The sequence below is a fragment of the Candoia aspera genome, chromosome 1 (assembly GCF_035149785.1).
Source record: "Candoia aspera isolate rCanAsp1 chromosome 1, rCanAsp1.hap2, whole genome shotgun sequence".
Lineage (NCBI taxonomy): Eukaryota > Metazoa > Chordata > Lepidosauria > Squamata > Boidae > Candoia > Candoia aspera.
Window position 1 is genome coordinate 103,161,217 of NC_086153.1, and position 14,713 is coordinate 103,175,929.

Consider the following 14,713-nt stretch of genomic DNA (forward strand, 5'->3'; position numbering starts at 1 on the left):
AGGCAACAGTAGTTGTCCCATTGAGGCAAATCATACTGTCTCTTTGCTTTGATGAAGAATGAGATTTTCTCCAGGGTATCAGGCTCTTTGGGCCAGGCAGACCTAAATAATTTTACCCAGCCCTTTTAAGGCTACAACATAATGGTTAAACAAATCTCACACATTTTAAGAGGGTCCTAAATATTTGGGATGACTTTAAAGATGATTTTGTTTCTCACTATGGTAATAAGGTGCCCATTCCACCATAATAAATCAGAAGAAGAAGATTTTCTGCAACCCGAAGAATAGACTTGCAAATATATTCAAGATTTCAACATATAAATTGTATGGTTTGTTTCTGCCTACAATTATATCTCAGTTTGAGAACTTGAGGGCTGATACGCAGCTATATATGTCATGATGACGCTACATATGAATCTGTTAGGATGTGTTATTAAACCATCACTTATATCACTTAAAGAAAGTATCCTTTCTTTAAAAGAGTCCCTCTTTTGTGGGAGATGGGTGGTAATTAAATTTGAATAATAAATAAATAAAATAATAAATCCTATCTGTTGATATCATCAAAGAAGACTTTCAGAAGTCAAATCCAGACTTTTTTATTATTATTACATCACAGTTGAGAAGAAGCTGGATCTCAGTAGATCATCTGAAATTGCCAACTTTTATGCTGAAACAAGGAGATTATACCATGAAAAATGACTATTGTATATGAATCAAAAATTCCAGTTCAATGACTAATACTGAAGGCAGCAATTATGTTTGGTCCTGTAAAGTAAGAAAGTCAGAGACTCTTTTGGAACAATTTCCTAATGTATTATCAATGAATATACAAAATCATTGCATAAAAAACATTTGGAAGCTGGTCCAACACATTGCAGCAAGTGAAGTATTGCATCCCCATAAAACACCACTGTTATGTGGCCTGTACTGGTTCCCAGCAGGCTTTTAGGTACAATTCAAGGTGCTGGTTGTCAACTTTAAAGCTCTGTATAGCATGATGCCAGGTTACTTGCAGGACCAGAAAGCATCTCTCCCTGATTATTTCTTCCTGTCCCCTTCAGATCTGCTGAGTGGACATGCTCCAAGACTCCTCGGTGAGGCAATGTTACCTGGCAGATTCTAGGAAGTGGGCCTTCTCTGTCATGGTGCCTGCCCTATGGAACAGCCTCTCCCCAGACATACAGACAGCCCCAACCTTACTGGCCTTTCTGAAGGCCGTTAAGACCTGGGTCTTCCCCCAGGCATTGGGGCCAGACTGTTCATTTTGGAGCGCTTTAATGGATGTACAGCAAGAGTGTCTTGTGATTTTAATAAGAGGGCCTTGACTTTTTTTTTTGGATAGATGGGCAGCCTTTCAAATTGGATGGATGGATGGATAGATATAGATTTGTAGAGAGTTCGTGCAACATCAGAGTTTCATAGATCTACCAGTCATGTGCCTGGAGGAACTAAGAATTAGTCAGATTTTACTTCAGTAGACCAAACTGCAAGAGCCAGTGTAGTGTATTATTTAATTGTAACTCACCTCTGGATTCCATTCATTTGAAGTGGAAAGCACTGAGTATTACTAGCTTTTCAAATCCCAAAAGACATTGATGCTTCTGACAGTGTTATGTTCAGTTATTATATTCAGAGGTCTGCAATACTTTTACTGGCTACAATAAACCTGTCCTATTTCTACAGCCCCTGCACGGTTTGAGAAGAGACTGGTAGCATGAAGGCTGGATGATTGTATAAACAAGTAAATGTGCCAGAGGGAGTTTTTACCCATCACAATGTATGACTGTTATCTGAAGATAAAGCCAAATGCAATTAACTGTAAGCATGTAGAAATGGTATATACACAGTAAAGGGACAAATATAGTCTGAAATGTGATCTTGATGCTCCTGTTGCAAAGCATTTAATATCACCAAGTCACAAGCCCTAGGTATAAAGAATGAAGCTGGAATGGCAGGAACTCATAGTGCTGCTGATAATTATGATGATGATCATTAAAATACAGCTGTGGTAGATATGAATAGTGAAACTGTCCTCTGTGAGATGCATACAAGAGAGATCTTGCATAGAAATAAAGCTCCCAACCACAGGACTTTTCAGACGTACTGTGATTTATGACGTCAGTAACGTTTATTTCTTTATTTACTGAGGTTTACATGCCACTCCAGTCAAAAGTGTCTCTAATATACAAAGCAAAATCTGCTACATGTAGTAACCTGAAGGCAAGGAAAGCTACTTCTTAAGAATTTGGATGGACTGGTCTATGATATGTGCCAGCCCCAGTTAGCTCTCACTCATTATTTGGATGTATGTTTTGGTTTGCATTTAATGAAAATTGCTCCTACAGTGCCAAACTACACTTCAGTATAGTTACTGAGGTCTTGCTTTGATGGTTCGATCCCTTCAGAGTTATAAAGTCAGAATGCATGCTGGGGAAAATTGGGGGAGCAAAGAAAATTATACATGGTGCAATACATGGTATAAACCATATACATATTTCTGATCCTAGATATGGTAATGCTATATATGTGAAATTGTTCCTGTTTTCACTTACAGACTACTTTCAACCATTCCTAATCCCTAGAAAATATGCATTTGAAAAAATGAAAAAGAGGGTGTGTGTACAACGATACATGCATCTCTCTGTTTACAGATGTATAGTTTCTCTTTCAGGTGTTCATGCAACACAAATGTTTTATGATAAAATGTATGTAGTTTGCCTTGGCTGAGCATGTTGTATGATCCTAGCTATTATGACTTTTTAAAAAATGGAAACAACAAACCATGGCTCAATATTGCATATGCATCCAATCAAAAATGCATACATATTGTGGCAGGATTATTTCCATTTCCCCTTCCAGACCCTGACTCTATGCATGGAGGGGAAATGGATAGGAAAATGCTGTTCTAGGTGTTGTGAAAGTCTCATCTCTTTAAGTAAGATTTTAGAGGAGGATGAATAGTTTTAAACCAAGGTGGGGAATCTCCAATGCAAGGGCCAAATGTGGATTTGGGGTAAGGTTTTAAAAATAGGCATTGGTGGAATGCGATCAAAACAAGTCAAGCTGGCAGCCATGACCACACAAAGCCACATTCCTTTTTTCACATGCATTACATGTGTGATGAATATAAAAAGGTGGTGGGGCTTTAATCACATACTTCTGACTGCCATCTTGACTTTTTAGACCCCCCCCCCCATGCATGCCCCTGAAACGAGCTCTAATTTCCTTTAGACCTCAGGCTTCCCTCACTGGATAGTCCAACCACATTCTGCATTGCTGACATTTGTCAACTGTTCCCACCCACTGCTAGATTATGGGACCTGATAGATGCAGATGCTATTGCACACCACAAAGACATTTCCCATGCCTGTTTTAAAGCATTATCACTTTATTGTTTATGATGTTTTCTTAATCAGGAGCCTGTATTTCATCATGATCTTACATAAGACTTCTATAATCTATTTTAGCATGTGCATGCGTGGGTATGTATTTCAAGTATGTTATTATTTATTATATTTTACCTTGATTTTTTCAATGGCTGTAGAAGAAATACTCTTCTATTGTTCATGCTTTTTTACTGATGTCTTACTTTTGGGTTCAAGGATTATTCTTAGGTTGACTGAATTATAATATTTATTTATTGCTTTTGGTCATGAATACTTTTGCGTATCTCTGAACATTGTTTCAAGAGAAAAAAGGGGTGCAGTTTGTGACACATATTCAGCTTTTTGCACTCTTTTCAGTGATAGGTTGTGCAAATATGAATCGGTTGGCATCTATTTTCATCTGTAATTGAGTATGTTGTTGTTGACGATGATTTAATTTATGTTCTGCCTTCCTTTCTTCCAAGCACTGCTTTCCTATGGGGTTAGCTGGTGGGAAAAAATTCAAAAACTGAAAATTGTTGGGGAGGGGGAATCATTTTACAATTGCGGTATCGTTTCTGACTTCTTTCAATTATTTGGTTATGGCTGGGTGGAGGGAAAAGGAACTGAAGTTGATTTTGGCTCCATTCAAAATAAAGGGGAAAAAGCCTCTTGTCAGCTTTAAGAAAATGGGGAGTGGGGGGAGTTGAGGAAAAAAGGCACAAATGTGAAAGTTGTATCATTTCTAATGTCTCCTCTGTCAGTGTGGAATCTATTGAATACAGTGGGTTATTTCTAGGAAAACAGGCAGAGACTGTGCTGTAAACTTACATTTTTATATTCAGTCAGACCATGTAGGATTCTTGGCAGGATGAGAAAAAGCACTCAGTACATCTTGGCATAATGTTTTAGGATTACAGTTTAAAGACAAGATTGATTGCATTTCTTATATTCCGTAAGAGGGCCTCTTCCAAGCTTTCTCATTTCATTCCGTTAATTAAAACAGCCGGCCTTATTTTGGAAATAAATGTGAGTCTTTTATTTTTAATCAAAGTAGTTCTGTTTGGTTTAATTTCTAGGCCTGGCAAATGATCAGATCAAGGGCTAGATTTAGGCCTGTATCTGGCCTAAACTACCCCCTGCTTTTCTTGAAGTTCCCCCTAACTTTTGCATGATGTAGCTGTTACGTGCTGTCACAATTTGGTGGGTGTCAATTTACTTCTAACTGCATATCTGCAGTTTTAAAACATTCTCCACTCTTTCCTTAGTGAACGGATGTAATGCAGATGTCAGAGCCAAGTATTTACAATCATCTCTGTACTCACTCTCTCCTCTTCGGCGTAGGCACACACCCCTAAGGAGCATAACAAAGCTCCAAAAAGCCATTAAGTCAGCCTTTAGTGAATTACAAAAGGCAGGAGATTTATATAACCTGTCAGCACAATTCATTGCTCATGTCAGAAAGTATTTTGTTGATTTGGGTTGTGGACTAGTTGTTAAAATTAAGGGACAGGGATTCAGGGACCTTGAGATTTCCAGGCACTGATAAAATTTCTGAACAGCTTGTAAATATTTTAAGCAAAATCACCCTCCAAACAAAACAAAAAGGGAAATGCAATTTAATTTGCTTGTGATGAGTTGCATCTTTTTCAGAAGACTGCTATCCTCCTATGATTAAAGAACAAGTGGCCAGAGTGAATGTTGCTCCATGTCTTTCTCAGCCTTTTCAGACTACAGACTTGGTTCTTTAAGCTGTTGCTGGTTTAAGATATTTTAAACTTCAGAACCATTCAGATGAGCAGCTGGCTTGACACAATCTGTATAAAATCTTGGGTTTATTAGTCAGGGGAAGCATCCTTTTGATCCAGAGGACTACAGGTAGTATCTGTCAGTCTGCTGAAAATGATATAAATGTGTGTGCATATGTCTACTGCATTATCTAGTCAGCTGGGCATGTCCTGTGCAGTACTCATTATTGTTAGAAAACATACAGAAAAATGTAAAAGGTCAAGGTCAAAGGAACATAGTTTTTACCAGCTGATAGAAACACAAAAGGGCAAGTTGTTTCACATGGTCAAAACATGTGGGAATCAGAGATTCAAGATAATGAACCCAGCTTATCTCAAAGTATCAAGATAACAGGCTGTCATAGAAAAAATGTTCTAGTTTCTTAGTGCCCCCAAGTAGAATCTTAAATCCCCTGATTCTTTCAGTCTGTGTTGTCAATTTTTAGTTGTTTACAACTTCTCCAGCACTTTCAACTAATATTGCTGCCAAGATACTGCTAACAGCAGTTCCAAAACACACATTTCTACCCCAGCTTCTTACATAGGTGGTAATCTGGAGTACTATGACTCACACACTGAGTAGCTAGGTAGCCAAAGGTTACATGTCATTCCGGGACTATCAGTTGCTTATGATGCCATCAGGCACTGACCGTGGAATCACACAGATCAGGCATGTATCTGATTTCAGTTGTATAAGATATATTGTGAACCTTTTTCCCCATTCTTGCCATCTCAGACTAGCAATCAGTGGAGGCATGTTTCAACACTAATCAGAAAAGGCCTATAATTACTGCATATATACCAATTAATATTTTGTTGTGTCTTACCAAGTTGTTTTAGGGGAGAAGTCAAAAAACAAGGGTGGGGATGGTCCTTTATGTATTTTGTGAAATGTCTTATTTTAAAAGTGCTGGGTTTTTGTGGGTCTGCCTGAATGATGACATTATAGAAGAAGTGTGGAAAGCTGTATGTGAGCATCTCTCCTCATTCCCTCACATTTCTAGAATAGAACCTTTAAAAAAAAGATACCAATATTCTTTTTGATGTCATGGTAAAATAGGGTGTAGCACATTGGTGGGCGCCACGAAGAACAGTTACAGTCTGTAGTTTAGTTCAGCCCTAGAATCCAAGCTAGCACCATGGCAACAGGCTCAGGCTTTTTGGAAATGTGTAAGTCATTATATCTATGATCTGTGATGTTATACAATATTTGTAGCAACCAAAGTTCAGGGAGGGACTGTTGCATCCATTATGAGACCACATTCCCTCTTTGCAAAAGCTGGAGGAGTCTGACCTGAAATTTAAGATTTGGAAAGCACAAAACTATCCCCATATTGATTTTAAATTATACTTAGGCCAAAGAATAAATGCAATGATAGAGCCTTCATGTAATAAAAAAGAAAAGCATTTAGCCAGCCATATTGTACATTAATTAATGTTTGAGTGAGCCCACATGGCCTGCTAACTCACGTTGTCTAAATGTGACTGACGGTATTCGAATCCCTGGGGCCACAGCTTTCATTTATGAAAGGCTAGTTGCTGGCCACAGACAAATTAAACAATGTGAGGGAACTGTTTCTGAAGTATTTCAAAATTAATCAAAGCTTCGTGCAATTTATCAGCAACATTCTAAAACACTTTAAAGGGAGAACAGTGGAGTAATACCTTATATAGATGAAAGAACAGCAGCTCCTATGAAGAAGGGTAATGCTTTGTGCCAAACCCAAGAAATTAGCTATTATTGCTATATATTCTTATCATATATATCTATCTGTCCTGTTCGGACTAACAGGCGGCCAGACAGTATAAAAGGAACTCTTTTATTCAACAACTATTTACATTAACAGCAGTTCTTAGTAAGAAAGATAATTAAGTCCATCCAGGCAAGGATAAGTAACCAGGTAAGTCTGTAGAACCAAGGGTGGCAGCAGTTCTGGACAGTAAGCGAGATGAGACTCTGGGCTGGAAGCAAGAGTGAGTGCGGCTGAGGTGGAAATCCCAAACTTGGAGCTGGAAGTAAGGGTGGACATAGCTGAGGCAGCAGGACTTGACTCGAAGCTGGAAACAAGACTAGGCGCTGTTGGAGCAGCAGGACTTGACTCAGAGCAAGGCTAGGCACGACTGAAGTATCAGGACTGGACTCAAAGCTGGAGGCAAGATGAAATGCAGTGGAAGCAACACAACATGGCTTGGATCCAAAGGCACTACCCAATGCAGCAGGAGCAGCAAAACGTGGCTTGGAGCTGGGAACTAGGCTGGACTTGGCTCCAGCAGTTAGATGCAGCTGGGGTCTAGAGACAGGGCTGGACCTGGCAGGAGCAACAGCACAAGGCTTGGGTCTGGAAGCAGGATGGAACCCGGCTGGAACAGCAGGTTGCGGCTGGGATCTGGAGGCAAGGTGATTCTTGGCTGGAGCGGCAGAATGCAGCTGGGATCTAGAGGCAGGATTGTTCCTGGCTGAAGCAGTAGGACATGGCTGGGATCTGGAGGCAAGATGGTTCTTGGCTGGAACGACAGAAAGTGGCTGGAACCCAGAGGCAAGGCTGGACTCGGCAAGAGCGGCAAGACAGGGTTCAGCACTGGAAACAAGGCTCGACTCAGCTGGAGAAGGGAGCAAGGTTGGAGGATCCCCAGAGGCAGGAGAAGCTGGCACTGATTCTGTATCGGCTACAGTTGAGGCTTCACTTCCTGGCAAGGCTTCTTCCGTAGGTTCTGGTAGCTTGATGGATTGGTTGTCTCTGGAAGCTTGCTCTTTGCAGTGGTGCCTTTTTATCCCATCCTTTTCGCACTGTTTCTTCTTGGTAGCCAATCAGACTGCTTTTTGCCAGGCACACTTCTCTGCTCTCCTCTCATGAGCACTGACTGGAGCATTCGAACCTTCCTCCAAATTTGCCCAATCAGACTCTCTAAACTTTCCGGCTCTGTTCAGTCACTTCGGGTTTCTATTTCCTCAAAACCTTCCCGGTAAGTTTCGTTTTCCCCTCATGACTCAGCATAGGTTTCATTTTCTGAGTCTGATGCAGACTCAACCCTTACACTATCTATAGTTTGCCTGCTGTTGCAAAGACCATTGATTGGAAACAGGGGTAAGTGTAATCCCAACAGCCTAATCTATTGTATGATGGGCACTCTCAGTGATAAGGATATCCTGAATATACTTAGGAGGAGAAAAAAAAACTTATTTTTTGGATCTTGTGTGCCTCACTAGCCAGTTAGTCAGCAGGAAGAAGCAAAGCTTCTACAGAGCAAGAATCCCAATTCAGCAACCATCTTCATTCAGCTTGTCATACCTTCTGGGGACCATAAGAGGATAACAACAAGGCTAGGGGGAATACTCTGTAATAAGCCTTCTGCCAGGAGCTCAACCCTCTCAGGTCCCACCAGTATAGTAGGACAAGCATTTCTGTATTTCAGTAGAAAGTTAAAAACAAAAAATGCAAGGCAGGAATGAACAAACATTTACGTTCATCAAAGTGTTGGAACTAGAGCTGTAAGAAAAGGGCTTTTCAAAATTATCCACCCTAATTATAGGCAGACAAATTTAGAAGCAGAGAGTAATGTGTTTTGCTGTGATACATTGTCTCTTATGAACTACAAATCTCAGAGTTCCTTAGTTAATTATGTCATTTCCTTTGCACTTGCTGCCGTCAGCAGAACATCCAATGGGCTACAAGAAAGGGATCAAGGACCAGAAGACTTTGTTTGCAGAAACAGTAGGAACCTGTTCTACTACTTATAGATCACAAACTATATGTAATAAATATGCAATATTTAATTTGCATTACGGTATGAAAAATATGCTTCTGGGGCCTCATGGATAAGAAATCCATTATATTCTAAAAATGCAAAATAATGCTAATAAATAACCAACTACAATTCATAGTAGAGTCAATTTTAATTGTATTATTATTATTATTATTATTATTAGCAGCTTGTTTTGATTAAGGGGTATTTATCAGGTGAATACATATTAGAGCACAACTTTTCAGTAAAAATTCTTTAAGATTAAATTCAAAATATGGCTTCAATACATGGTTTATCACACAGGGAACTAAATAAACACAGTATTTTTGGAGCTGCAAAAGGCCGTGATACTGCCCAGGTCTGTAGTTACCTCATTCAAAATAAAGCACACTGAAACCTCCAAGGTTTAACTCTGTCCAGAGGGATTAGTATCCAGGACAGAAACAAAATAAGGAAGAAATAACTTTTACGCTAAAAAATAGGCCCCCACCCTAGGAAAACAAAAAAACAGTTTCTGCTAAAAGGCTCTGAACCAAATTAGCTTGGAATATATGTGAGGAAAAATTATTTATTACTAATTATGGTACTTACTTAGTTTCAATTTTTAATATAGCAGCAACTTTTAGTGACCAAATTTTTCCAAGGTGACTTTTTTTTAAAATCGGTTCAATTGTGTCCGATTCTTAGAGACTGTCTGGACAAGTCCTTGCAGTTTTCTTGGCAGGTTTTTCAGAAGTGCCATTGCCTCCTTCCTAGGGCTGAGAGAGAGTGACTGCCCCAAGGTCACCCAGCTGGCTTTGTGCTAAGGCAAGACTAGAACTCATGGTCTTCAGGTTTCTAGCCTGACGCCTTAACTGCTACACCAGACTGGCTTTCAAGGTGACTTAAAATCACTAAAAAAAAAAAGTAAGAGTGTAAACATATTGAAATTAAGTTTAAAAAAATCAATGTGTCAAAATATTCTCAACCCAAACCAATAAAAGATAGAAAAGTGTTAAAAAGGCAGAACAGGTTAAAATTCCAGAGCAGTATTATCATTTAAAAGCCAGCTGGAATAAGGAAGTCTTTAAGGCTGATTCAAACACACACTTCCCAATGTGGAGTCCTTGGTGCTCTCTGAACTTGGTTGTTTTCTTGCAGATGATTCGTTACCCAACTCGGTAACATCTTCAGTGCTGGAAGGGAGTGGGGTTTGCTCCCTGTTTATATACAGCAGCTTGCCCTCCCAGTGTTGGTGGGGCTGTGGTTTTCTCCTCCATAGTTCCTTGATTAGCCTGTTGTTTACTGCTTGATTGTTTGTCTGGTGTTAATCCTGGTATTAATCCCTGCTTATCTGAGTGTCGATTGCTGGCAAAGAGGTATTCTAGTCTTTGTTTCCTTTTTAGGCCTAATTAAAGAACTACCAAGGAGAAAACCACACCCCCACCAACACTGACAGGGCAAGCTGCTGTATATAAACAGGGAGCAAACCCCACTCCCTTCGAGCTCTCAAGATGTTACCGAGTTGCGTAATGAAATGTCTGCAAGCAAACAACCAAGTTCAGAGAGCACCAAGGACTCCACAGTTCAACGCTGAGCTACAGATATTCTCTTCTATTGGTACTTCCCAATGTGCAGCAGAGGGGAGGGGTTACACAAATCAGCTCAGCTGTGAAAAACACCCTTGCTTTCTGCCTACCAGCTAAATTGATTTTGGAAGTCAGAAGTCCTCTAGGATTGATACCAGGGCTTGGGTCCCGAATCCCAAAGGATCTAGGTTTTAAAAGAAAGAAATAGCACTTTAAATCGAGCATGGAAATGCACCAACAATGAAAATAGCAATTTGTAAGCTTATTATTTCTGGTTATGTTTCTATTCCATGCTTCCCCTATATCACACAGAACAAGATTTTATTCACAAGCAACATTTGCTCAGAGCCACTGAAGAAGTTTTATAGTGGAACCAAGCATCTTAATCAACGTTGGTGACAGCCCAAAAAGTCAAGCTAGTTCTCCGCTAATGGAGTTTTTCTATTAAAGAAGATAACCCAGTTCATGAACAGTTGTAAATCCACTGCAAACTGAAAATCTGCAAGGCGGTAGTACTGTCTGCATACGAACCTCATTTTGTGACGATACATGTTATATTGTTTCAGAAGAACCATGTAAAATATTGTACTGAATACTTGTCAAATCATGACATTGATTGATCAATTATGTGCCACCAAGTTGGTGTCAGCTCTTAACAATGACATAGATTTTTTCCAGGAGGATCTGTGCCCAACCAGGTCCTTCAGTTCTTGCAATAATGCACCCGCTGCGTCTGTAATTGAGTCCATCCACCTTGCTGCTGGTCATCCTGTCGTCCTCTTCTTCTCTTTCCTACCACCTTTCTCAGTGTTAAGACTTCTCCAGAGAGCTAGATTTTTGCATAGTGTATCTGAAGTAGGATAATTTGAGCCTGGTCATATTTGTGCCTTGAGTAAGAACTCTGGGTTGATTTGTTTGATTGTTTGCTTTCTTGGCTATCCATAGTATTGTCAGGAGTCTTCTCCAGCACCGAAGTTCAAAGGCATCACCACTTTTTCTATCTGGCTTCTTCAAAGTCCAACTCTTGCTTTCAGGCAGTATCACAGGGAAAAGCACTGCCTGCACAATTCTGATCTTTGTAGGTACAGACATCCCATCATCTGAATATATTTTCCGAGCCCTTCATGGCTACTCTACCAAGTGCTAGTCTGGCATATTTCTTGACAGATGGTTTACGATTGATGGTTGATCCTAAATGGCAGAAGCTATCCACCATTTCAATATTTTCATTGTCAATTGTAAGGATGGTTACTATGCCTGCTGTCATTAGTTTGCTCTTCTTTATATTTAATCTTAGTCCCATTTTTTTCACTATACTCCTTGACTTTCATTACTAGAGCTTGCAGGCCATTTGCATTTTCAGCTGTCAATTCGTGGCATTAGGTCTACCATATTTGGGCTGCACAAATCTTGTAGATCTCTTGGTAGCAGAACCGAAGCGCTTCCTGCCATCTAGTGAGTTGGTGTTCAGTTGAAATGTTAAGCAGTCATAATTGCAAGATTTTTTATTTATTTATTTAATTTTTATCCCACCTTTATTATTTTTATAAATAACTCAAGGCGGCGAACATACCTAATACTCCTTCCTCTTCCTATTTTCCCCACAACAGCAACCCTGCGAGGTGAGTTGGGCTGAGAGGTAGGCAAGGTTAAAGACAGGCACAGCAAGGATTCCAGGAATGCTGTTTATTGTTGTAGGCTAGAAAGATAGAATCTTGAAAGCCTGACTGAGGTTCTGTCTGCCCCATCTTATATCAAACAAAATCAAAGCGAGGTCTTTTTAAGTTTCTTTCTTCTTTCTCGGGATTGAGTAAGATCTGTTCTGAAAGTCCCCCTTTAATGCTTCCTTATTCCTGCCGCATTCTCTAGCCCAGGTCTACATTTCTTCACGTAAACTGAAAAATAAAGATCTCTATAGCAAGTGTCAGTGAAGAATATCACTACATACATAAGCTCAGCATTTTTTACATTTATTAACTCTAAACCATATATTTATACATATATTAAATCATATAATAAAATACATTTATTAAATCTAAACCATATATTTATACATATATTAAATCATATAATAAAATACATTTATTAAATCTAAACCATATAAAAACATAGTTCTACATCTTCTCATTTCGATGTTATATGGGCATTTCAAAGATCGACAGAGAACGTATCTCATGAATTCATTCTTTAACTTCTAATGTCTTGCTTTCTTTTTAACTATTTAGAATAATTCTCTTTGCCCATCCTCAGGCTCTGTCAACCCAAAGTTCTTAATTAAAACATTAAAAAAGGTAAATAACTCAAAAAGGGAGAAAAATAATGAATAAACAGATAAAATATCAGTAAATGAACAGAGTTTACGATTGTCATAAAAATTAATGTCCATTATTTCATTAATTGATTAATTGATTGTATAGAACTGAATTCATTGTATTATTTTTAAGAAAACAAAATCTCTAAAATTCTGAACAAAATGTTAATATCACCATTATTTATCATTATTCCAAGGATACGTGCACAAAATCACATTAAAAACAAGGGAAAAACAAGGGAAATAAACAGGAAAAAATTAATATAAACATCATGAGAAAACTACTTGATTTCTTCATAAAAGTTCTTCATTAAATTCCATATTTATGAAAATACAATTTAACATAACATTGACATTTTAGCAGCTATACTGTTCCCCAAAATTGTCTTAACATATGTGTTAATTTGAGACCAAAATGGAACCATTCTATTTCCTTAAATAGAACTCAATCATATGGATCAAAGAGTCCTCACATTTCTTACAAAGTCAGTACAGAAAACCCAATGTGCATCATATCTCAAACATTGTTTGGGGAGTCTAGTAGACATGAAATAGATTTTTCTGATGGATTAACTTTATCCTTAAGTCATACAAAATACATTTAATATTTCTTAAAACTTGAGCCCATTGATTTTCCAAAATCAGATATTCCAATATCTTGTTCCACAGATCATAAATATTAGAATATTAACTATCATATTCTTTCTTTTGGAAACAAATTGTCAATTTTACTTCAAACATAGCTTATCTTAAACATCCAAATATTTCAGATTTTTCTGCGGCTGCTAAAGCATCTGGGTCATATTGTTTTGACAGTACCTATTTTAACTTTATTAACTTTTTTTTTTAACTTTATTTTGGCCAGGCAGATGACTGGTTTAAATTATTTTCTATACAAAAAAATTCAAAATCTTTAAAATATCCATTGCTAATTGATTGTTTAGGGGACGCGGTGGCGCTGCGGGTTAAACCGCTGAGCTGTCGATCGGAAGGTCGGCGGTTCGAAACCGCGCGGCGGGGTGAGCTCCTGTTGCTCGTCCCAGCTCCTGCACACCAAGCAGTTCCGTGAGTCATGCTGGCCACATGACCTGGAAGTGTCCCTAGGGACAACGCCGGCTCTAAGGCTTAGAAACGGAGATGAGCACCGCCCCCTAGAGTCGGACACGACTGGACTTTACGTCAAGGGAAACCTTTACCTTTTAATTGATTGTTTCAAGGTACTACTTCCTTCTTCAGCCCATTTCTTCCAATAAAACATGTTTCTCCCATCTCCAGATTAGGATTATCTGATACTGTCAACGTCTTGTATGAACCTGGATCAGAATTTGAGCGCTTCCCTATTTATGCCAAATCAGACCTGTGGGCTTCTCTCTCTAAATAATGTCACCAGTGTGACAGTATGGAGGAGGAGGGCAAAACCCCTCACTGCTACTCACAACATGACTTTTAACACTTTTTATAATATCTGAATAAAGTTAGCAATGTAATGGTTTATCTGTGTTATCTTATAATTGCATTTTTTGAAAATAAAATACTTACAGACTCAGAAGTAATGTGGGATGGGTTTAGGCAAGAATTTGCATGCTATATATTTAAATGTTCCCTAATACTAGTACTGTAGAAAATGTAGTATGTTACAACTGCTTTTCCAAATAGCTCAGATTCTGAGGGGAATAATATTAAACTAAATGACTGCAAGGCAAGGAAACTGAAGGGTCGCAAAGAGAGAGCAAAGAAAATGCTTTCTCTGCATCTGTTAATTCTAGAGAGCTACAATGACCTTCAAGTTGCTGCAAAATAATGCTACTGGGACTCACCCATAAGCCTCATGGAAGAATTTGACATAGATGAGTGCTTAGGTTTGGGCGGCAAAGCAACTGTTGTAGCTGAGTATGAATTGCTGAATTTATTATACCAAAGCTTGAAATAATTTAT